The sequence below is a fragment of the Sphaeramia orbicularis genome, chromosome 19 (assembly GCF_902148855.1).
Source record: "Sphaeramia orbicularis chromosome 19, fSphaOr1.1, whole genome shotgun sequence".
NCBI classification, from domain to species: domain Eukaryota; kingdom Metazoa; phylum Chordata; class Actinopteri; order Kurtiformes; family Apogonidae; genus Sphaeramia; species Sphaeramia orbicularis.
This window is the reverse complement of record NC_043975.1, coordinates 48,590,829-48,613,251: the sequence shown is the minus strand read 5'-3', so window position 1 is coordinate 48,613,251 and position 22,423 is coordinate 48,590,829. Positions and strand designations below refer to the sequence as shown.

The 22,423-nt window shown below is 41.3% G+C and overlaps 2 long non-coding RNA genes across 7 annotated transcripts; both read right to left on the bottom strand.

The window, feature by feature from the left end:
* Positions 1-282: 282 nt before the first annotated feature.
* LOC115410780 (uncharacterized) lies at positions 283-10,914 on the bottom strand. Of its 6 annotated transcripts, XR_003934137.1 has the most exons (6): positions 10,833-10,904; positions 4,076-4,173; positions 3,609-3,945; positions 2,460-3,061; positions 1,343-1,460; positions 283-1,239 (listed from the first exon to the last, which is right to left on the bottom strand). It is a non-coding gene; the product is annotated as an uncharacterized LOC115410780 (long non-coding RNA). The 6 variants fall into 6 exon arrangements; XR_003934138.1 differs by lacking the exon at positions 4,076-4,173 and having other exon boundaries at positions 10,833-10,914; XR_003934135.1 differs by having other exon boundaries at positions 3,609-4,173; positions 10,833-10,905.
* A 9,757-nt stretch (positions 10,915-20,671) lies between these two features.
* On the bottom strand, positions 20,672-21,859 carry LOC115410782 (uncharacterized). The gene is made up of 2 exons (XR_003934140.1): positions 21,726-21,859; positions 20,672-21,622 (listed from the first exon to the last, which is right to left on the bottom strand). It is a non-coding gene; the product is annotated as an uncharacterized LOC115410782 (long non-coding RNA).
* Between the last annotated feature and the right edge of the window lie 564 nt (positions 21,860-22,423).

The window sequence follows — 22,423 nt, the reverse complement described above, 5'->3', positions numbered from 1 at the left end:
ACAAGTGTCCTGCCCCCCCAGATAACACGGTCATCTAGCTGTCAATCAAACTTTAGCTGGTTTGCTGTCTGACACTGGAGCGGGGCGGGGCCCAGGAGGAGCCAGTTGTCAGACAGGAAGTGGGTGATGAGGCACAGACTTCTGGAGCCTATTTCACAAAACTAGGAGAAGGGATTAAGCCAGGATATGTTGGTTATCCTGGCTCAACTTATCCATGATCCTGTTTCACAAAAGCAGGATAGGGGAAAGCAGGAAATGTTTTGATACAAGTTACCATGGAGATTTATTCTGTGGAGCTAGTCTGCTCCAGACCAGGCTAAACTCCAGGATTTATTTCATCTCATCCCTCATCTCAGTCAACAGTCACCACAAATGGAAACCAATAGTTATTTCACTGCCCATTACACAATGGAATCACAGGAACTAGACCCACTGTCAGTATACAAACATTTGAGATTATTCATTTCAATAATTTGACATAAATGATTTTAGATGATTTTGCAATCATTACATCAGTTCAGTTCAATTGTGTTCATTCAGACATTTCAAACATCATACATTTATGCAGATACAATGTTAACAAACTGAAGAGTCTGTAAAGGAATAGGTTGAAGCCTAAGTTTATTCTGCCGACCCCCCCCCCCCCCCATTCATATCACCAGACAAAAAACAAAATGAAATAAAATAAATACCAATGCCTTTAGTTTAGTAACAATAGAAACAACAAAAAACATACATACAGTAAATAACACAAACATCAAAACCAACCAAATCAATTTAAACTGAACAAAAAAACCCCACAAATTCCTCTGCCCCTGCAGGACATATTTAACTGAAATCATGCATGTGAACTCAAATAATTGAACACATATTGGTCCCTGACCAGCTGACCACTGCGGTCATCAGGGAAGATGGCAGGATTGTCCCAGTCCGAGTGTGATGCACTTTTTTTTTGGGGGGGGGGGGGGGCTGGCTCTTTAACTCTCCTTCCTCAGGCCACTTTGTGGAGGACAGTACAGGCCACAGTGATGTCACATGACCTCAAAGGGCTGACCCTTAAGTGGTGCAGACAGTGAAAGCGTTCTTTCAGGAGGTCAAAGGTCGTTTGGATCCTGCTCCTTGTCCTGGCATGGGCATGACTGTAGGTCTGCTGTGGTTCCTGGGGGTCTGTGTATGGTGTCAGGAGAAAAGGCTGGTAGGTAGACCCCCTGTCCCCCACAAACACACCAGACGATTCGCCTGTCAACACAAAACCTCAGCATCACAACCTCAGAAATACAGACACATTCTGGACACAGATCTGATGGAAACAGTGGTTCTAAACAGAGGTTGTGTGGTTCACCTTGTGATCCACGCTGACAGATTCCAGAGGTCCGATAGACTCAGGAGTCATGGACCGAGCCAGAACCAGAACCAGACCACTGAGACACAACACTGATGAGACAGTCAGCATGGACCATCTGAAATGATCAGATGAAGAATATTAAACCAAACACTGAACAGTGTTCATTAACCCATAAAGGTCCAGCACTACTTTAGTGTCAGTTCACAAATGAATTTACTCTGTATCTAACCTTTCTCAAGCGATTTATCTCCATTTATTATAATATCTTCTGTAGTTTGTATTTTATCAGTATAAATCAGATATTTTCCTATATTTCTCTGATCATGTAGATGTTCATTAAAGCTCAGATTAAAGTTGATGGTTCTTCTATCAGAAACAGATCAAACTGAATAAACTGTGTCTTTTTCAGTTCAATCTGTCATTAACTGAACATAAACCCAGTGTGTCCATCCACTGGCATTGATCCAACTCCATGGGTTTTACTGGTGAATCAATGTTGGAGAAGATGACGGTGTTTCTATGTTCACTACGGAGCCTCTGAACGTCCAAATGGGTCATATCTGATGACCATGAAAAGATGAACTACATTTTACACCAATTATTGACATGGATTAATAGGATTAGTGGATCAACAGGGATTAAACAGTTTAGATCAGTAAATTGTTTTGGTTGGTGATGGATGTTTGGGTTTTTATGGGTGAATTGACAATATCAGAAAGTCATGAATCATAAGTTTTTTTATCTCAAAGGTAAATTGAAGTCAGTGAGTTCATCTATTTATCAGAGTTATTCAGTCTGATGCAGTTACATTTACAGTTTCACTCACATCTACAGTCAGTTTCACTTACAATTTTACAACTACGTTTTCGGAGATGTTAATTAACTCTTTGGGTTGTAATTGTGATGGTTTCAGCGGAGCAGTCAGTGTGTGTTTGTGAAAATAGACAAACACAATGCACCACAGGATGCTCTGAGGTCACTAAATCCAGGCCCCCTGAACGGGTGCAGTGGTCTAGGTCTACATCATAATTAACACTTAATATATACGTTGAACCTTACACAATACAAAGATAACTTTTACAACAACAAGAAGAGACAAGAAAATGATCAGTACTGTAAGGGACACTGCTTGAGATGGTTGGTTGAGCAGCTGAGTCCAGGCCCTTTCTTCAGGTGAGGATGTAGAAGGAGTGACGTCTCTGAACTGTCTGAGTTCATGAACATGTGATGGGACTAGTACAGAGGCTGAACCCAACTGCAAGACCAAAAGACTGACGTGAGTTCGAGGGTGTTTATTGAACACTTTAACAAGGGAAGAGACACAACACACAATAATTAGTGAATCTGTGATGACGCTGTGTCCGGGGCTTGACGTCTGGGCCGTGAGTAGAATCAGCTGGCAACCAGCGTGGCCGAGCCGGGAAAAACGCAACGGAACCACGACTAGGAATAAACAAAAGGGAGGTCAAAAAACAGGCCAGGTCATACACGGGAGAGCAGAACAAAAGGCAACGGTACATGAGGGACAGGCAAAAACTCACAGTCAGTAATCCAGGCACAGGGTTGAAACACAGGTAATCGTTGGAGGCTGAGGTACCAAAGGGAGTAGGCAGAATCGGAGTCGGGTAAACGAACCAGGTCACAGACGAGCAGGCAAAACAGGAACGGGCAGAATCGGTGGTCGAAAGACGAAACGGGTCACAACGGGCAGACAGACTGACAGGATCCAAAAACGCTGGTAAGTGAGCACACGAGTGTAGCAAACAAACTGGCAACCAGACAGGGGAAGACACAGGGTTTAAATACACAAGAGGGAGGGAAGACAATCGGACACAGGTGGAACACATGAGGGTGGAGTCAGGTAATCAGAGCAGGTGAAACAATCAGGGAAGGGAAGTAAAGACACCAGACATGACACATGAGGGAAACATAACAAAATAAAACAGGAAATGACAGACAACATAAAAGACAGACAACATAAAAGACAGACAACATAAAAGACAGACAAATCCAGACACAGTCTGGGAGCCGACATGACAGAACACAGTCCGTGTGTGAACCACCCCTATGTCTTACTAGGGTTCGTTTTCGTCCAGAGGTTTGTGTTCTCACCTCTGTTTGACCTAGTCAGACACAGGCCTAAAACATGTACTGTGCAGTGGTTGTGTGATGTGAACCATGTGACCCATGAGCAGCGCTAGGCGTGCACTCAGGGTTGTTTTAGCTGTATGTATGAAAGCAGAAAGTGAGAGGAAGAGTTTACGTTCTTGATCTCGTTCCGGGGTCGCTCCCACGTAGGAATGTCATCAGCTTCACAGGTGGAACAGAGCGTTTTAATTCACCATCTGTTCGTTGGTGGTTTTGGTTTTACCACTGATGTCATCCACTTCTCGTCCTGGTCTACCTCGTTGGATGTTGACGTAGGCCATGCACCTTTTAGGCGGGTGATGCAGAGATGACCTTTTGGCAGCGACTGACGTGAACCCTCGTGGCTTGTTCGACCTCCTGAAGTCTTTGACCAGCATGAAGTCACCTGGTTGAAGGCTGTGAAGTGGACCTGAGGCTGGAATGGACAGGGCCACAGCTACCTGTTGACAAATCTTTTTGAGGATGGGAGAGAAAGCAGCACAAGAGAGCATATCATGTTTGAAATGAGACGTAGGAAAGGGTTTGGAGATTCGGAGCAGAATCTCAAATGACTATGTCTGTCACAGGTTCGCATGCGCATACCCTACAGAGCACCAGTGTGGTTTTAGTGCTTTAGGTCCCCCCTTTTGACACTTGGTCACACCCATGGGTCAATTTCACCAACAGCTTTTCAGGCTGACCTGTTAGGAGGAAAAAGAACATTTGGAGAAACAAGAGAGAGTCAAGAGAGGAGGGGCTGTGAGTGGTGTGTGAGTGGAGTGTGTATGAGAGTGAGACTGAGAAGAAGGGAGAGGAGGAAGGAGAGGAATGGAGAGGAGGAGTGAGAGGCGTCCTTCGCGGCCCTTGGCTCTGCTGAAAGACACGGGATCTGTAGAGGAAGTTCATCATGTCATTGTAGTGTTATACGCAAAACACAATTAGTCACATCTAAGCAGGTGTCACAGTCACAAAACACAAATGTTAAGTAAGAAAATATGAAGAAAATGGTAAACAGGAGATCCTGGGTCACTCCTATAAACATTTAGGCCCATCGGCATCTTTACATTGTCACAACAAATTCAGATTCACATGCTTTCCTATACTGTATCCTTTAGTATATAGGTGCTCTATCAAATATAAAGTACACTTAAAACACTATTTCCACAGTGAAATCAAAACCACAAGCATTAATCTGGCAACTCTGAATATCACCTCAAGTTTGAGCCAGCACCCAAAATCCACACAAACCCTTGTACCGGTACCATACGCACACAACAAGAACACTAAAGCCACAAACATACAACACAAACATTTATAAACACTTATCACAGACATGACACAACACAACAAAATACTTTGGGCGATAATCAGATTTTAGGGGCAATACGGAGGCCAAGATGAGGAGATGTGGATGAGACAGATACAACAGACAACAGCGTTTGGTCGCCGGCAGCAACGACCTGGAGGATACAGGCAACAACGGTTCCAAACCAACTAGGCTGTGACACACCTACACCTGCATATGTCTCTCTCCTCTCCTTCCCCTCCCCTGGAGCAGAAGTCATACACATGCTTACTAACCCAGATTCTGCATCTGCACATCAGCTGTCTATACTGATGTCACACACCTACGCCAAGCACACACACTCACATGTTTTAAACAGTTGTCAATGATATCTTTAGGGTTTTTTTTTTGGTAAACAACTTCTTGGTAGATTCAGAAACTACAAGTTTAGTTTTATTGGGAAAAGGGGGTTTACTTTGACGAAAATTATCTGATAAACCCATCCTTTCTACAGTAGCCAGTGGTGAACCAGTCAAAATGTATTTCACCAAACCAATGTTGTGCTCACTGTCAGACATTTTTTTTTTACACATTGATTTTTGTTTTCAATGGCATACCACCCTTATTAAAAAAAAAAAAAAAAAAAAAAATTATCCTGGCCAGAGATCTTATGATTACATTGCACCTCTCATGTTTCAACTACAATTCAACCACCCTCAATTCAACCACTGTTCACAAAATCAACTCCTCACATGTCTGTTGTGCGTCCTCGTTCACAGAGCTAATAGGACTTAGGTCCCACAGCGTGCCAAGCCTTTTTGATCACTGACTGGCATTTTAAAACATCTAGCCCATATTTATTATTACTCATGCATTTGAATCTTGGCCCGTCACAATCCGGTGGCGGGACTTAAAATTTGCATTTCCCATCTAACAGGGACAGACCTCAGTCTGGGTTACCGCAACTGAATTTTTGTTAAATAACACAAAAACGCAACATTCCTAAAAATACTTATTAATGTTCCCCTTGGAACATTAATCTTCCAGACACGAACATCTGGGCCGCAAAAACTTTAAAATGACAAAATTGTCAAATACTGTGCTTTACCTGGCGTTGGGCATCCCCAACTTACGTTTACGTCGCTGCGAAACTACAACAAAATAATTAATTCCCTACGATAAAGAAATTAATCAGTCGGCATCGACTTTGACCGACAACAAGATTCACAGTGTCATGAGTTTTACCCCCACAAAATTATCAACCATAGAATAATAAGAAAATTTGAAAAAACAAGTAGAAAATCGAGCTCTTTTTTGTTTTCCCTGGTCTAATTGTTTCAGCGGATTTTGACTCAAAGAACCCCCTTAAGAAAGCCAAATGGGCTTGTCCAGACCGTTAGACACTGAACGCTTTCAAGACCATATTTTTTAGTCCTGTCCTCCACTAAAGGCCTGTCGGAACCTGTACGCCTTTGCTTTGCTCATTGCCCATAGCCAAATCCTGGTCTGACTAGTCCCGGCGACCCTCCGTAGGAAGATCCCACGGATGCTATCCGGCGCGGCCGCGTGGTTGGGCACAAAGCAAAGGACACCGAACAAGTAACCAGTTAACCTCCCACCAAGGCCCTAGTGAGTGCTCAATTGCGTAGTTAAAAGTGTTAGTTGTTATGTCAACTGGTTGACTGCGTTCTCAAACACTTTACCCTTTTATCCATTAAATCAGCCGAAACATGAAACGCCGTGACGCCGCACTGCCACGTTTCCTGATTTAACGATATTGAACACAGGCGTCCCTGTGCCTATCACACGTTGTTTCTAAGGTACAAGTGGATTAAAAACCCTGTGAACCTAACCACGTCAAGTCTGACTTTAATACCAGACTTCTTTACCACAGGCTCCTACTGACAGTCAGCCCCAGTAGACAGACATGACCTACATACTACACTTAATTTAATTAAATGTTTTATGTTTTTTTTCCCCCCAATTCCATTAATAAGCAAATGCTTCTATTGAATAATTGGTAAAAATACGTCTCACCCTTCAGACGAGGAAGTAGAGTATTGATTCGTTGGAACAGACGTGAAGTCGACCAGTTTCACTCCAGGCGTCAGACCCTCTCGTCTCTTAAGATTTTCAGTGAGGTAGAGGAGAACCCCTAGATTGTGGATTCTTGGTGGCTAACCTGTCCGACGCCTTCGAGTGTCATATGGCGGATCTTCAGCTATCCCACTTCTGACACCAATTGTTATGGAAAAATATTACTCTGCTAATTCATCTATAATAAAGAAGGATAAGTTCAAACGTTCAGTGTCAAAGAAATCCCTTTATTTGGAGCTCCACAGAAAGAGATACCACTCAGACAAAAGACTGAGACGGTCTGAACCCAAAAATACAAATCACAATGTAGTCTTCTGTCTCCCATGAGAAAATTATGATGTGTGGAAAGTGTTTTGGTTAGTGTCAGGAACTTAGAGATAAGACCTCTGTGAGAAATGTTGGTTTGGCCTTCTACTCTGGACACAACACAAAAGAGGTCAAAACTGCTCTATAATACACAGTGACATGAATATATCGGAAATAGAGTTAGAAGCCTATATGATATATGAAATATATGAAAATATACAGGGTGGGGAAGCAAAATTTACAATGAACATTTAGTTGTTTTTTCTCAGCAGGCACTACGTCAATTGTTTTGAAACCAAACATATATTGATGTCATAATCATACCTAACACTATTATCCATACCTTTTCAGAAACTTTTGCCCATATGAGTAATCAGGAAAGCAAACGTCAAAGAGTGTGTGATTTGCTGAATGCACTCGTCACACCACAGGAGATTTCAAAAATAGTTGGAGTGTCCATAAAGACTGTTTATAATGGAAAGAAGAGAATGACTATGAGCAAAACTATTACGAGAAAGTCTGGAAGATACTATTAAAGAAGAATGGGAGAAGTTGTCACCCCAATATTTGAGGAACACTTGTGCAAGTTTCAGGAAGCGTGTGAAGGCAGTTATTGAGAAAGAAGGAGGACACATACAATAAAAACATTTTCTATTATGTCAATTTTCTTGTGGCAAATAAATTCTCATGACTTTCAATAAACTAACTGGTCATACACTGTCTTTCAATCCCTGCCTCAAAATATTGTACATTTTGCTTCCCCACCCTGTAGATGAATATATATGGATATAAGTAATTTTGCCATTACAACCCCTAAATAAAATAGAGCTCTTTCCCCAAAAAAGTCAGATTTGAGTTCAGTTTGGTTGATGAAGTGTCTTTAGTTGCAACTGTTGCTTCCTGGGTAGTGTATTATAGTGCTGTTGTGTCTTATCTGGATCCAATGGAAATAGCTGAAGTTGAAGTTCTTCTGCGGCAGAGGATTCAGGCTGGCCACACCGTTAACACCCCTCGCAGTCACCATGGGCTGGACTCGCCATCAGATTTCCAAGATCACTAGAAAACCAATCTACACAAAGTGTGCAGAAAGTAAACATTCGGTTCTGGTTCTTAGAATTATGTTTCTGTGTGAAGTGTATTCAAATTTAACATTTAAATGTCATAATGACAGTTGTATCCAAATAAATGAATGTACATGTCAGTACTCTGGTACTTTAGCTTAGTCAGCTTACAAGGTTATGATGATTTACCGTTTAGTTTTAGTAGGAACACACATTGTGTTATCGAAACAATAGAATTCCTATTTTTTACACATAAAACACTGGTTAACATGAAAGTGTAAATTAACCACATTTCCTTAATCAGAATAAACTATTTATCATTCCTTTTTACACTTGTTGGCTTTTAACTGCATTTAACAATAACAATGAAAGGACATTTTAACAGTATTCACACAATATTTATGATTTTACAACCAAAACCATCTTCCAACTGAATGGCTGTATATTTGATCATAAAACTTATTTACAGTGTAAAGAGCACGTGCTTCCACAGTGTAGTAATGCTAATTCAGGCCTAGATAAGGACATGGACCACGTTAGCCATTAGCATCAGCAGCTAGCGTTAGCGCATTAGCTTATTCTAATCATTACATACAATTTGCAGTGATACAAAATGCACCAGAGCAGGTAAAACATTAGGGAAAACATTATGACAAGGTCATGTAACTCCAGATTATTGATTTATTTTTTTAGAATGATATCTTGTAAGAATGTCAAGTTCATAGCATAGCATTAGCTTCCGGCTAATAGCCAACATGTTGTACACTCACCGGGATTTTCACATGGAATTTCTCAACAAGTAGTCACTTCTCACAGCTCGCAGGTGTTTGCCAAGGTGTAAAGCTCGCTCTGGTTAGCTCAAGACAACCGTACGGAGCGTGTTTTGAAGTGAAGTGACTGAACGCACATGGAGGCTTAGGTTATTCAAAGCGCAACTGCGCATCCTACTGGACAGTGTGAGTTTTGCACTGAAATGACACAACCTTAGTAGGCCATTGTCTCATATGGGTTACAGCTGCATTAACAACATCCAACTATGCAACTGTGGAGGATTAAAAAAACAATACCTGTTTCAGTGGAGCAGGGGATTTTTAATGCACTATAGTGTTCTTTGGTTGTGGTTTTTTTTTCCTGTTTTTGTGCATGTTAACAAGGGTTATCTTGTGTGGGAATCCAAAAGTACACTGTAGATTTTAAAGTGAAAAAAAAAAGAATACACAAGAGGAGAAATCTTGTGGTATCAATGAAAAGAATCACCAGCTACTAAAAAAAGTCACTTTTTTTGTTCTTGCTTTCTGAGAGCAAAGCACAATTGGCATTAATAAGTAAAGTTTTGAAATAAACAAATGATAGATTAACAAATGCCTCGCGTTGATGTTTTTTTTTTTTGGGGGGGGGGGGACGTATACTGTAGATAAATGCAAACATGATTAACATAACATTCAGAGTAGTTCTATCTATTAACCTTCCGGTGTCTGGGTAAGTTGAAGTATAAAGTGTAACTGCTCCACCCAAAATGTGACTAACTTTGTGCTGGTAGGTGTGATTCTGCAGTATTTACACACAGGTATGAGATGAACTATGGAAAGAGAAGACTTGGAACCAAACTGTTGAATTCAATATTATCGTTCCTGTACATCATCGTAGGAGACGAAAAACTCCCAGAAAAACATGGTGGCTCCGACTTGGTAAGAGGAAAACATTATTTTTTGTTTGTGTTAATTCAGTCTATTTATCCCTGAAAGACAGTTCACTGGTCTGAACTTTATGATTTTATCTTATGAGTCTTTAAGTGAAGTCAAAGAAATTGTATTTAAAATGTAGAATGTTTCATATGGAAATTTAGCCACTTGTTGTTGATAATTCCAATAATGTTTTTTTGTTTGTTTGTTTTGATCCTTAATGCACCTGTAATAGACAGTGTGTGTCTAATGTATGTTGATTCGGATTGCTCTTCAACTGAGTCTTCCTCGGTCAGAAGGAACAGACAAACTCCAATGATACAGTTCTGAGGTTTTAATGATGCTGAAGAAATGGGAGCAGGTACATGGGAAGCGATGCTGGTACAGGTATTGGTTGAATGACTGAGTTGGTGGATATATGTGTGTAAATGTGTGAATGTTTGTGTGTGTGTGTGTGTGTGTGTGTGTGTGTGGTTATCTGCAACAGACAAGGAACAAAGGAAATGTATCAGTAACAAAGCGCTATACACATTACACTGGAATGCAGTATAACAGACTTGCAGTAACAAAGAATCCCATAGAGGGCACTCTAACATCACGTATGCTCAATGCCATATAAACAGACCCGCAGTAGCATGGCGAATCCCACAGAGGGCACTCTAACACCAATTACGGTCATAGGCTTAAATGGCGTAATTAACTAAACGGTAAGGAGGATGCCACAACGAGCTAAATAAACAGTGAATAAAGACAAATACTGGTCAATAATAACTTACTGACAGATTATAGTCATCCACTAGCTACTTTGGAGCGCACAAGGAGCACTGCAGCAGGCCTTAGCTGTAGCATTAGCAACTGAAACCACAGGTACAACTTCACTATCTAACCCCCAGAAATAACACGCCTTTCATGCAAAATACTCTACTTACATCTTAAGGACGCACACGGTGGTTATACATTCAGGATTAAGAAGAATTATGACAGGATGTCAATTTCTGCTCCGTGGATGCTGCTGTGCTGCCGGACCAAAATGAAAAAAGCATACGCAACCAGGAGTGAGCAGAACTACAAGTCAAACAGATGCATCCTGGGTAACGTAGTCCTCCATCAGGGACTGGACTTTTAACAGCAACAGTCGATTTTTATTAAGTTTTCATGAAGTTAAGTTTATATGTTGTAGTAAAGTTCTGGTTTCATATCAAGAAGAGTATAATAATAATAATAATAATAATAATAATAATAATAATAATAATAATAATACATCACTCTTATATAGTGCTTTTTTGGACATTCAAAGATGCTTCACAAACAAACAAAACAAAAAGAAAAGAAAGAAAAAAGAGGCTCAAGAAAATAAAGATATTAGGCTCAATACTTAGAGATATTACAGATGGAAAGGGATAAAAAGGAACTGGAATCACAAATAACTGAAGATAACTGTAGAGAAAAACAACAGAGATTAGTCATTCTAAAAGCAAAATATAGAATGTTATCTACCAATAAAGCCCTGACAGGACTAATTAGACTGAAGCAGACCTATTACGATCAGGGAGAGAAGGCAGGGAAATGACTTGTTTGGTGTTTAAAAACATTACAAATGTGAATGCTAATGGAGATAAAATATCAGATCCTCAAACACACTTTTTGAATCAGATTATACAAAGTTATATTCATCAGAGGGCTTTGTTACTAATGATTGTTTAAGATTTTTTGGATCACTTAATGCTCCCTTCACTTAGTGAGGAAGCTAAAGCTGATTCAGATTCTCCTATCACAGCAGCTGAAATTTCTGAAGCAACTGACAAAATGAAAGGGGGGAAGGCCCCTGGCCCTGATGGGCTGCCTATTGCCTGTGTGATTTGGGGAAGTGGAAAATGAATGACATTTTCTTTTGTATTGTCCTCTATATGATGAACTGAGAGCCCCTTTGTTTGATGATATGTGTATCCGAAATCCTGAAATATTCTGGAGCACTGATGATGACAAGATGAAATGGTTGTTTAGTTCTAATGTATATAAATTAGCATTATTTGTTTGTAAAGCCTGGAAAAAGCGGCAGATGTGTTTGTTTAAATAGGTCAGTACTTTGTGTTGTTCATATCTATTGTGCCTATTGTCTGGTGTTTGATTTTTGGTGTGTATTTTTGGTGTCTTATCAGCCCATGTAAGGGCTGGGCATGTTCTATATGCAAGACACAAGAATAAAAACATTCATTCCCTTGGCAATTGCCATTAGGAGTAATCAGAATATTACTGGTATAAAAATAAATGAGATTGATAACAAAATAGGTTTATTAGCGGATGATATTGTAATTTTTCTATCTCACTTCGAACAGTCACTACATTATTTACTCAATACTATCAGCTCCTTTAGTAAACTCTCTGGTTAAAACATGAATGAACCCAAATCTGCTATTCTTTTCCTTAAACATTCTGAAAGAGTAAATCCCCCAATTCCAACACAATTCAAAATAGTTAGAGATAGCTTCATCTACCTTGGTATTAGAATTAGCCCTAAAATTGAAAATGTAGTCGAGGCAAATTATAAACCAGTGACTGAGTCTGTTTCTGAATCTATTAATAGATGGTCCATGTTGCCAGTTTCAATGACAGGGCGTATCAACATACTTCAAATGAATGTTCTTCCAAAATGTCTCTACCTCTTTCATTCCATTCCTCTTGGTCCTCCTCTTAATTTTTTTTCAAAGATGAAAAGCATATTTTGTAATTTCATTTGGAACAACAGACGGGCTAGACTTGGCTTAGCTTTGCTTTATCTCCCCTATGATAGAGGAGGCCTGAAACTCCCAAATCTGCGATGGTACTACTGGGCTGCCCAACTTACTACTGCCTTTTGTTGGTTTTCACCACAGACACCACCATCCTGGATGAGTATGGAAAGAAAAATGACATCCCCTCTACCGCTTCATTGACATTTACACTCAGCTAAATTAAAAGAGTAAAAGACACAAACACATAGCCCATTTGTTAAAAATACGATTTTGGTATGGTATGAGGTTCATAAACATATAGGTGAGTTACCAGTGTTATCCCAGTTTACACCCATCTGGGGAAACAGTGAATTTACACCCAGCAAACAAGGTTCTGGTTTTAAAATTTGGACAAATAAAGGCCTAAGTATAACTGCAGACTTATTTAATAATAACCCTTTCATGTCGTTTTAAGATTTGAGACAAAAATACGACATTCAATCCAAATATTTTTTGAAATACTTACAGATAAGAAGCTGCATATTTAAGATACAGAAGTCACTATCACTACCTACTCTTAGCTCAGTAGAAAAAATAGCAATAAACCAAGACTTTAAGAGGAGACTGCCCTCAAGTTTCTCTGCAATAATCATGGATGGATCAAAGGTTTCCTCAGACAGAGAAAGACTGGCATGGTGTGAGGACTTCAATTCTATAATCCCAACTGAGGACTGGCAGAAGATTTGCTTCAAATCCCAAATACAAACAATAAATACCCATTTGAAATGACTTCAGTATAAGTGGATAATGAGAGTATATGTAGCACCAACTGGGTTAAACAAATTCCACCCTAATATTCCAGACACATGCTACAAATGTGGCAGAAAGGCCACATTATACCATTGCCTATGGGACTGCCCACAAATCCAGGCTTTTTGGAGTGAAGTAATAGATATGATTTTTCATGTTACTGGTATAAAATTATTCATAGATGCCAAACTGTGTATCTTTGGTTTTTTTTTCCTGCAAATCATAATCTTAACGAGACCAACAAATGTATGATTACCTTATGTATGCTCCAAGCTAAATATACCATAGCCAAATGTTGGAAATCCACTATTAAAGCAAGTGTTAGTGCATGGCTTGCAGGACTGTGGAACACTCTACCACTGGAAAAACTCACCTTTATGTTAAAGGGTAAATCTCTCATCTTTGACAGAATGTGGAGATCTTTTATGGTGTTCTTAGAGGGGAGGAAAGTATTGGAGGCATGCTCTCTGAATATGTCCATCAACAAATGAGTATTGCAATGCATTTAGTATACGTCTGTTTGTTTGTTTTGTTTTGTTTGAAACGCGTCTCACTCTGAGACCACTAAGTGAACTGTCGGACCATCAGTGACCTCTAAGGATGATAAAAATGATTTATGTCTTGGACTGTATCAACTATAATGCATGTTACTGCCCTGTCATGTTTGTTATATTGAATATGAGCCTTACTGTGATAACTATGTTTTGCACCTTTTTTATTGTTTGTATTATTATTTACTGTATTAATTATTATTAATTATTTGCTGTAAAGGGATTATTGTCTTTGGAAAAATAAATAAATACACTTGCGGAAAAAAAAACCCAAAAACCTGAACCCATCCGACCTTTGTAATGTGACCAAACTCACCAGCACCTCTGGGTTTGAATACACACTGTTTTGCTTCTTCCACATCAATAAAAGAAATAATTCTTTCAAATCAGCATGTTAATTATACTAGCAGACAGTCTAGAGAGGACTGAAAAGTTCAACATTATGCAAAACCACAAAAACAACCCCATCAAATTTACTATTTAACAGATCTACTGCATGCTTTTAAAATATATTAAATATATGATATCTTTGAGCTGCTCATCTTGCCAATGCTTATTATTTGTCATTGATGGATTTTTCACAGATATTTCATGGTTGATTTTCTTGAATTTCAGTGAAACGTCTGTTAAAGTTTTAGCACAAACTAAAAAGAAATCATCTCCTGGAATAACTCAGTTAAGCCTTTCAGTTTGGGTGCTTCCACAAATGAGTCCAGTTTTCTGTTTTGTAAAAGCCTCAGTAGTGAAATAGAACAAAGTCCTATCACACATCCCACATCATATATCATCTGTTTTGGAGTTATTGGACTATTTCCATTGGATAGAACTTTATACTTCCTCTCTGTTCCTCTACTTCTTAGTCAGACATTGGACTTTTCAAAGTTCCTTTTCAGACGACAGTTTTTCATCCTGTTTCTGTCTCACGTTTCTCCAAATGAACTGAACCTTAATGACGTATTCCAACCTGTGAGGGCTGATACCACCCAACATTTTACAAACAGTGTCATGAAAAGACACAATTGTTAAATATTGGAGGAGCTTTTCCAACTATTACAGTAGCATTAACTACTTCCTTCCTCACCAGTTTACACTTGAACACTAAATGTACAGTTTGTAAATCTACAGTTTGTGGTGGACGCCTTGACAAACACTTCAACTCTGCTCTTTAACCCTCCAGGGTGATGGAAGCATGAGAAAAGAAAAAAGGTTTTGTTTGAGATTCATCAACCATGAAAACCTGGAGATAGGATTAATAGATAGACAGCTTTATATGTTCATATACAAACCTGCTTTACTCTTTCAACTTCTAAAACAGATCAGACCATGATTAGGAATTTCTTTGTAATAAATAGTATCGAGTGTTTTCAAATTGTATTCTACTACTTTTGTGTATTATTGGGTCCAATATGTTAAATAAGGTAAGTGCAAAGGAATTATCATATCATGGAGGTGAAATAGTGCTGAAAAATATAGAACAAATGTGGTTAACAGTTTTGATGTGTTCTATAAAGGCAAACTCAAAAGTATGGACAGAGCGCTAAGGGTTAAACACTATCTTCCACTACGAAGCACTAGATCAGTGAGGTCCAATCCACTCATGAAATGACATGTACGATTAAAGCAAGACAACAAAACACAGAAGAACAAGATGAGGTTTAAACAGTTTATTGGAATTAATATCAAATCAGACCAAATCAAATCAGACCAAATCAGATCAAATCAAATCAGACCAAATCAAATCTAATAAGACCAAATCATCTGAAATCAGACCAAATCAGATCAAATCAGATCAAATCAGACCAAATTAGACCAAATCAGATCGAATCAAATCAGTTTGTTTTAAACTAGACTCTTGAGCTAATCTACAGAAACCCAGCAGAATCCTCCAGGAGCAAACACTTAGTGTGATAGTGGCCAGGAAAAACTTCCTTCTAACAAGGAAGAAAAGCTGGAGCAGAACCAGACTCCTGGAGGATGGTCATCTGCCTTGACCAGCTGGGGTGAAAGAAAGAAAGAAAGAACGAAGAAAGAAAGAGAGAGAAGAAAGAAAGAAAGAGAGAAAGAAGGAAAGAAAGAAAGAAGGAAGGAAAGAAAGAGAGAAAGACAGAAAGAGAAGGAGAAAGAACGAGAGAAAGAAAGAGAGAAAGAATGAAAGAGGGAAAGAAAGAAAGAATGAAAGAAAGAAAGAAAGAAAGAAAGAGTAAGAGAGACGGAAGAGAGGGAGAAAGAGAGAGAGAGAGAGAGAGAAAGGAGATGGAGAAAGAAAGAGAGAGAGGAGAGGAAGAAAGGCAGAGACCAGAGAGGGAGAAAGAGAGAAAAAGGAGAGAGAGAGAGAGAGGAGAGGGAGAAAGAGAGAGAGAGAGAGGAGAGGAAGAAAGGCAGAGACAGGAGAGGGAGAAAGAGAGAAACAGAGAGAGAGACAGAGAGGGAGAAAGAGACAATGAGAGAGAGAGAGAGAGAAAGAGAGAGGAGAGGGAAGAGAGAGACATGAGAGGGAGAAAGAGACAATGAGAGAGAGAGAGAGAGAGAGAGAGAGAGAGAGAGGAGAGGGGGAAAGAGAGAGACAGGAGAGGGAGAAAGAGAGAAAAAGAGAGAGAGAGGAGAGAGAGAGAGAGAGAGAGAGAGGGGAAAGAGAGAGACAGAGAGAGAAAGAGAGAAAGAGAGAGAGAGGAGAGGGAGAAAGAGAGAAAGAGAGAGAGAGAATAGGAGAAAGAGAGAGAGAGAGAGAGAAGAGGAAGAAAGAAAGAGAAAATAGAGGGAGAAAGAGAGAGAAAGAGAGAGAGAAGAGGAAGAAAGAGAGAGACAGGAGAGGGAGAAAGAGAGAGAGAGAGGAGAGGGAGAAAGAGAGAGAGAGAGAGGAGAGGAAGAGAGACAGGGAGGAAAAGAGAGAAAGAGAGAGAGAGAGAGGGAAAAGAGGAGAAAGGAGAGGGAGAAAGAGAGAGAGAGAAAAGAGAGAGAGAGAGAGAGAGAAGAGAAGAGAGAGAAAGGAGAGGGAGAAAGAGAGAAATAGAGAGAAAGAGAGAGGAGAGGGAGAAAGAGAGGAACAGGAGAGGGAGAAAGAGAGAAAGAGAGAGAGAGAGAGAGGAGAGGGGGAAAGAGAGAGACAGGAGAGGGAGAAAGAGAGAAATACAGAGAGAGAGAGGAGAGGGAGAAAGAGAGAGACAGGAGAGGGAAAAACCGAGAAAAAGAGAGAGAGAGAGAGAGGAGATAGAGAAAGAGAGAAAGGAGAGGAAGAAAGAGAGAAAGAGAGAGAGAGAGAGAGAAAGAGCGGGAAACAGAGAGACAGACAGAGGGTTTGTGTGTGTGTGTGTGTGTGGGGGGGGGGGGGGGCGCTGCCTCATCCCAGGCACTCAGGGCCTCCAGACAGCTGGAGGCGGAAGGCGGGGGGCCACCGGGGTCCTCGGGTCAGCCGGAGGCGGAAGGCAGGTGGGCGCCAGGGTCCTCGGGAAAGCTGGAGGCAGAAGGCGGCGGGCCGCCGGGGTCCTCAGGACAGCCGGAGGCGGAAGGCGGGGGGGCGCCGGGGTCCTCGGGACAGCCGGAGGCGGAAGGCGGGGGGCGCCGGGTCCTCGGCGGCCAGAGCGGAAGGCGGGGAGGCGCCGGGGTCTTCGGGAAAGCCGAGGAGGAAGGTGGGGGGCGCCGGTCCTCGGACAGCCAAGGCGGAAGCGGGGGGGCGCCGGGTTCTCGGGACGGCCAGAGGCGGAGCGGGAGGCGCCGGGTCTTCGGACAGCCGGAGGCGGAAGGCAGGGGGGCGCCGGGATCCTCGGGACACCAAGAGGCAGAAGGCGGCAAGCCGCCGGGGTCCTCGGGACAGCCAGAGGCGGAAGGCGGGGGGGCGCCGGGTCCTCGGGACGGCTGGAGGCGGAAGGCGAGGGGGCGCCGGGGTCCTCGGGATAGCCAGAGGCGGAAGCCGGGGGTCCGCCGGGGTCCTTGGGACAGCTAGAGGCGGAAGGTGGCGGGCTGCCGGGGTCCTCAGGACAGCCGGAGGCGGAAGGCGGCGGGCCACCGGGGTCTTCGGGACAGCCGGAGGCGGAAGGCGGGGGGGCGCCGGGGTCCTCGAGACAGCCGGAGGCTGGGGGTAGGGGGCCGCTGGGGGCCTTGGTACAGCCAGAGGCTGAAAGCGGGGGTCCGCCGCTCTGCTTCGAAGATACTCCTGGTACTTGCGGCTGGAGCGCAGGCACCGCAGAAAAGACCGTATTGGTCTTGGGATGCGGCTCTGCGCTGGACAGCCGGAGGCAGGGGTCTCCTCAGGAATGGGTGACAAAGCCTGAGGCCAACGAAGCAGGGGCCGGGTCCAACCTCGCAGGGTCTGGAAAATACAAAAATCAAGTCAGTATTCAACCTTTTCAAACTTTTTCATGCAAATGACTCATTCTGACATTCAACTCCTGTCATTTGGATGTGCTTTGTTTCAGGCCAGGGTGATGTGTTTGCTTTGAGCTCTTCAAAACACTCTCAATAATTCAGCTCATCCATATTTTTTATCTGGCCTGTTGTACTGCTGCACAGTTAGAGGAAAAGGCTTTTGGAATAAAGAACTTGTACACAAAAAATTTTATGTGGAACAACAGAACTTTCAGAGGCACATCGCACTGAGACACAAGTCCACAAATCTAGCAAGAGACAAACACCAGGAACTACAATTCCTTCAGGAAATGTGGGCGTCGAGTTTTATCGAAAACTTGTCACACTATTTACTGAATCGCTATTTTAGCAGTTTTACTTTCTTTTGAGTATTATTTAGATAAATTCAGTGATTTTGGCTGATTTTTGCTTTGGTGTTTGTCTCAGTTTCATGTAAAATTAATTCTTCTTCTAAATATACCTCAGATTTTATTCAATATCCGTCTGATGTTGAGGTTTATTAAATAATATGACAAAGTTTACATCTGTTTTTCATCACTTTTACTCCTGCTTTAAGTGTTGTTGAAATAAATTGACTAATTAACTTCAGTTTTTCTTAATATCAGTCTTAGTTTTATCTCAAACTTGTCCGATTATTTAAAATAAATCTCTATGTTTTTTTGTTTTTTTTAATCAGTTTTACTTTTCTTTATAGTATTATTTAGGTAAATTTAGTAATTTCATATGGAGGTTGATGGGCAGTTTTAGTAATCAGAGTAGCAAACCTATAATTTTAAATAACCCTATGCAGGTCTGATGGGTAGTTGTAGTAATTACTAAAAAAAAATAATAATAAAAAGTTACTAAAACTACCCATCAGACCTGCATTTGGTTATTTAAAACTATAGGTGTGCTACTCTGATTACTTAAAATACCCATCATACCTGCATATGGTTATTAAAGCTATGGGTGTGCTACTCTGATTACTAAAACAACCCATCAGACCTGCATATGGTTATTTAAAACTATGGGTGTGCTACTCTGATTACTTAAAATACCCATCAGACCTGCATATGGTTATTTAAAACTATAGGTGTGCTACTCTGATTACTAAAACTATCCATCAGACCTGCATATGGTTATTTAAAACTATAGGGTGTGCTACTCTGATTACTAAAACTACTCATCAGACCTGCATATTGGTATTTAAAACTATAGGGGTGCTACTCTGATTACTAAAACTACTCATCAGACCTGCATATTGGTATTTAAAACTATAGGTACCCTTCTATGATCTTCATATTTACTGATTAAGTAAACAAACAGATATTAGCATGTTTTCTGCGGACCGGTTTGGTAATCTGATCCAGTCTGACACAGGTTTCCATTAGTTTTTCCTGTTTTAATCCTGCTCTAAGTGTTATCTAGATGAAATGACTAGTATAAAAGGACTTTTTTTCTTACCTTTGCCATGGCGGCAAACTTCCTCCCGGTCGGTCCGGGTCCGGGTCCTGGTTCTAGTCCGCTGTCTGGTCCTAGTCCTAGTCCTGGTCCTGATCCTGGTGGCGAAGTTTTCCGTCTGTGGCTCCTTTGTCGGTGTTTTTTTAAGTTTTCTGGTTGTTAGCTTAGTTAACTACACTGCTACACTGCTACTACTACTGCTAGCTCTCATGGAAAAGGGAAGAATAATAACCGTCCACTCTATATATTCTGTCCAGTAACCTGGCAACGGGGATGCACGCGCATGTTTCAAATGCTGGTTGTGTGTGTGTGTGTGTGTGTGTGTGTGTTTGGGGGGGGCTCGGTCGGTTTCCGTCCTCCTTATAATACTATGAGGGTATGGGCCGGTGTGGACCTAATGCGGGGCTCACCAACCCGGTGCACGCGGGCGCCAGGTCAACCACAGGGGCCACGCGAGTCTGCAGGCCTGTTCTAAAAATAGAACTAGTCCAGATGTCTCCAACACGTTGCTCGTGATCTACCGGTGGTTCACCAAGGGTCAATAATATAAGAACACAAAGCTGATTGGTCATTTGGTTGAACAGGTCTAAGTTTACACCCAATCAAAATTACAAGTGTCCTGACCCCCCTCAGATGAAACGGTCATCTAGCTGTCAATCAAACTTTAGCTGGTTTGCTGTCTGACACTGGAGAGGGGCGGGGCCCAGGAGGAGCCAGATGTCAGACAGGAAGTGGGTGATGAGGCACAGACTTCTGGAGCCTATTTCACAAAACTAGGAGAAGGGATTAAGCCAGGATATGTTGGTTATCCTGGCTCAACTTATCCATGATCCTGTTTCACAAAAGCAGGATAGGGGAAAGCAGGAAATGTTTTGATACAAGTTACCATGGAGATTTATTCTGTGGAGCTAGTCTGCTCCAGACCAGGCTAAACTCCAGGATTTATTTCATCTCATCCCTCATCTCAGTCAACAGTCACCACAAATGGAAACCAATAGTTATTTCACTGCCCATTACACAATGGAATCACAGGAACTAGACCCACTGTCAGTATACAAACATTTGGGATTATTCATTTCAATAATTTGACATAAATGATTTTAAATGATTTTGCAATCATTACATCAGTTCAGTTCAATTGTGTTCATTCAGACATTTCAAACATCATACATTTATGCAGATACAATGTTTACAAACTGAAGAGTCTGTAAAGGAATAGGTTGAAGCCTGAGTTTATTCTGCCGACCCCCCCCCCATTCATATCACCAAACAAAAAACAAAATGAAATAAAATAAATACCAATGCCTTTAGTTTAGTAACAATAGAAACAACAAAAAACATACATACAGTAAATAACACAAACATCAAAACAGATCAAATCAATTTAAACTGAATAACAAAAAAACCCACAAATTCCTCTGCCCCTGCAGGACATATTTAACTGAAATCATGCATGTGAACTCAAATAATTGAACACATATTGGTCCCTGACCAGCTGACCACTGCGGTCATCAGGGAAGACGGCAGGATTGTCCCAGTCCATGTGTGATGCACTTTTTTTTGATGGGGGGGGGGCTGGCTCTCTAACTCTCCTTCCTCAGGCCACTTTGTGGAGGACAGTACAGGCCACAGTGATGTCACATGACCTCAAAGGGCTGACCCTTAAGTGGTGCAGACAGTGAAAGCGTTCCTTCAGGAGGTCAAAGGTCGTTTGGATCCTGCTCCTTGTCCTGGCATGGGCATGACTGTAGGTCTGCTGTGGTTCCTGGGGGTCTGTGTATGGTGTCAGGAGAAAAGGCTGGTAGGTAGACCCCCTGTCCCCCACAAACACACCAGACGATTCACCTGTCAACACAAAACCTCAGCATCACAACCTCAGAAATACAGACACATTCTGGACACAGATCTGATGGAAACAGTGGTTCTAAACAGAGGTTGTGTGGTTCACCTTGTGATCCACGCTGACAGATTCCAGAGGTCCGATAGACTCAGGAGTCATGGACCGAGCCAGAACCAGAACCAGACCACTGAGACACAACACTGATGAGACAGTCAGCATGGACCATCTGAAATGATCAGATGAAGAATATTAAACCAAACACTGAACAGTGTTCATTAACCCATAAAGGCCCAGCACTACTTTAGTGTCAGTTCACAAATGAATTTACTCTGTATCTAACCTTTCTCAAGTGATTTATCTCCATTTATTATAATATCTTCTGTAGTTTGTATTTTATCAGTATAAATCAGATATTTTCCTATATTTAATTCTCTGATCATGTAGATGTTCATTAAAGCTCAGATTAAAGTTGATGGTTCTTCTATCAGAAACAGATCAAACTGAATAAACTGTGTCTTTTTCAGTTCAATCTGTCATTAACTGAACATAAACCCAGTGTGTCCATCCACTGGCATTGATCCAACTCCATGGGTTTTACTGGTGAATCAATGTTGGAGAAGATGACGGTGTTTCTATGTTCACTACGGAGCCTCTGAACGTCCAAATGGGTCATATCTGATGACCATGAAAAGATGAAGAACTACATTTTACACCAATTATTGACATGGATTAATAGGATTAGTGGATCAACAGGGATTAAACAGTTTAGATCAGTAAATGGTTTTGGTTGGTGATGGATGTTTGGG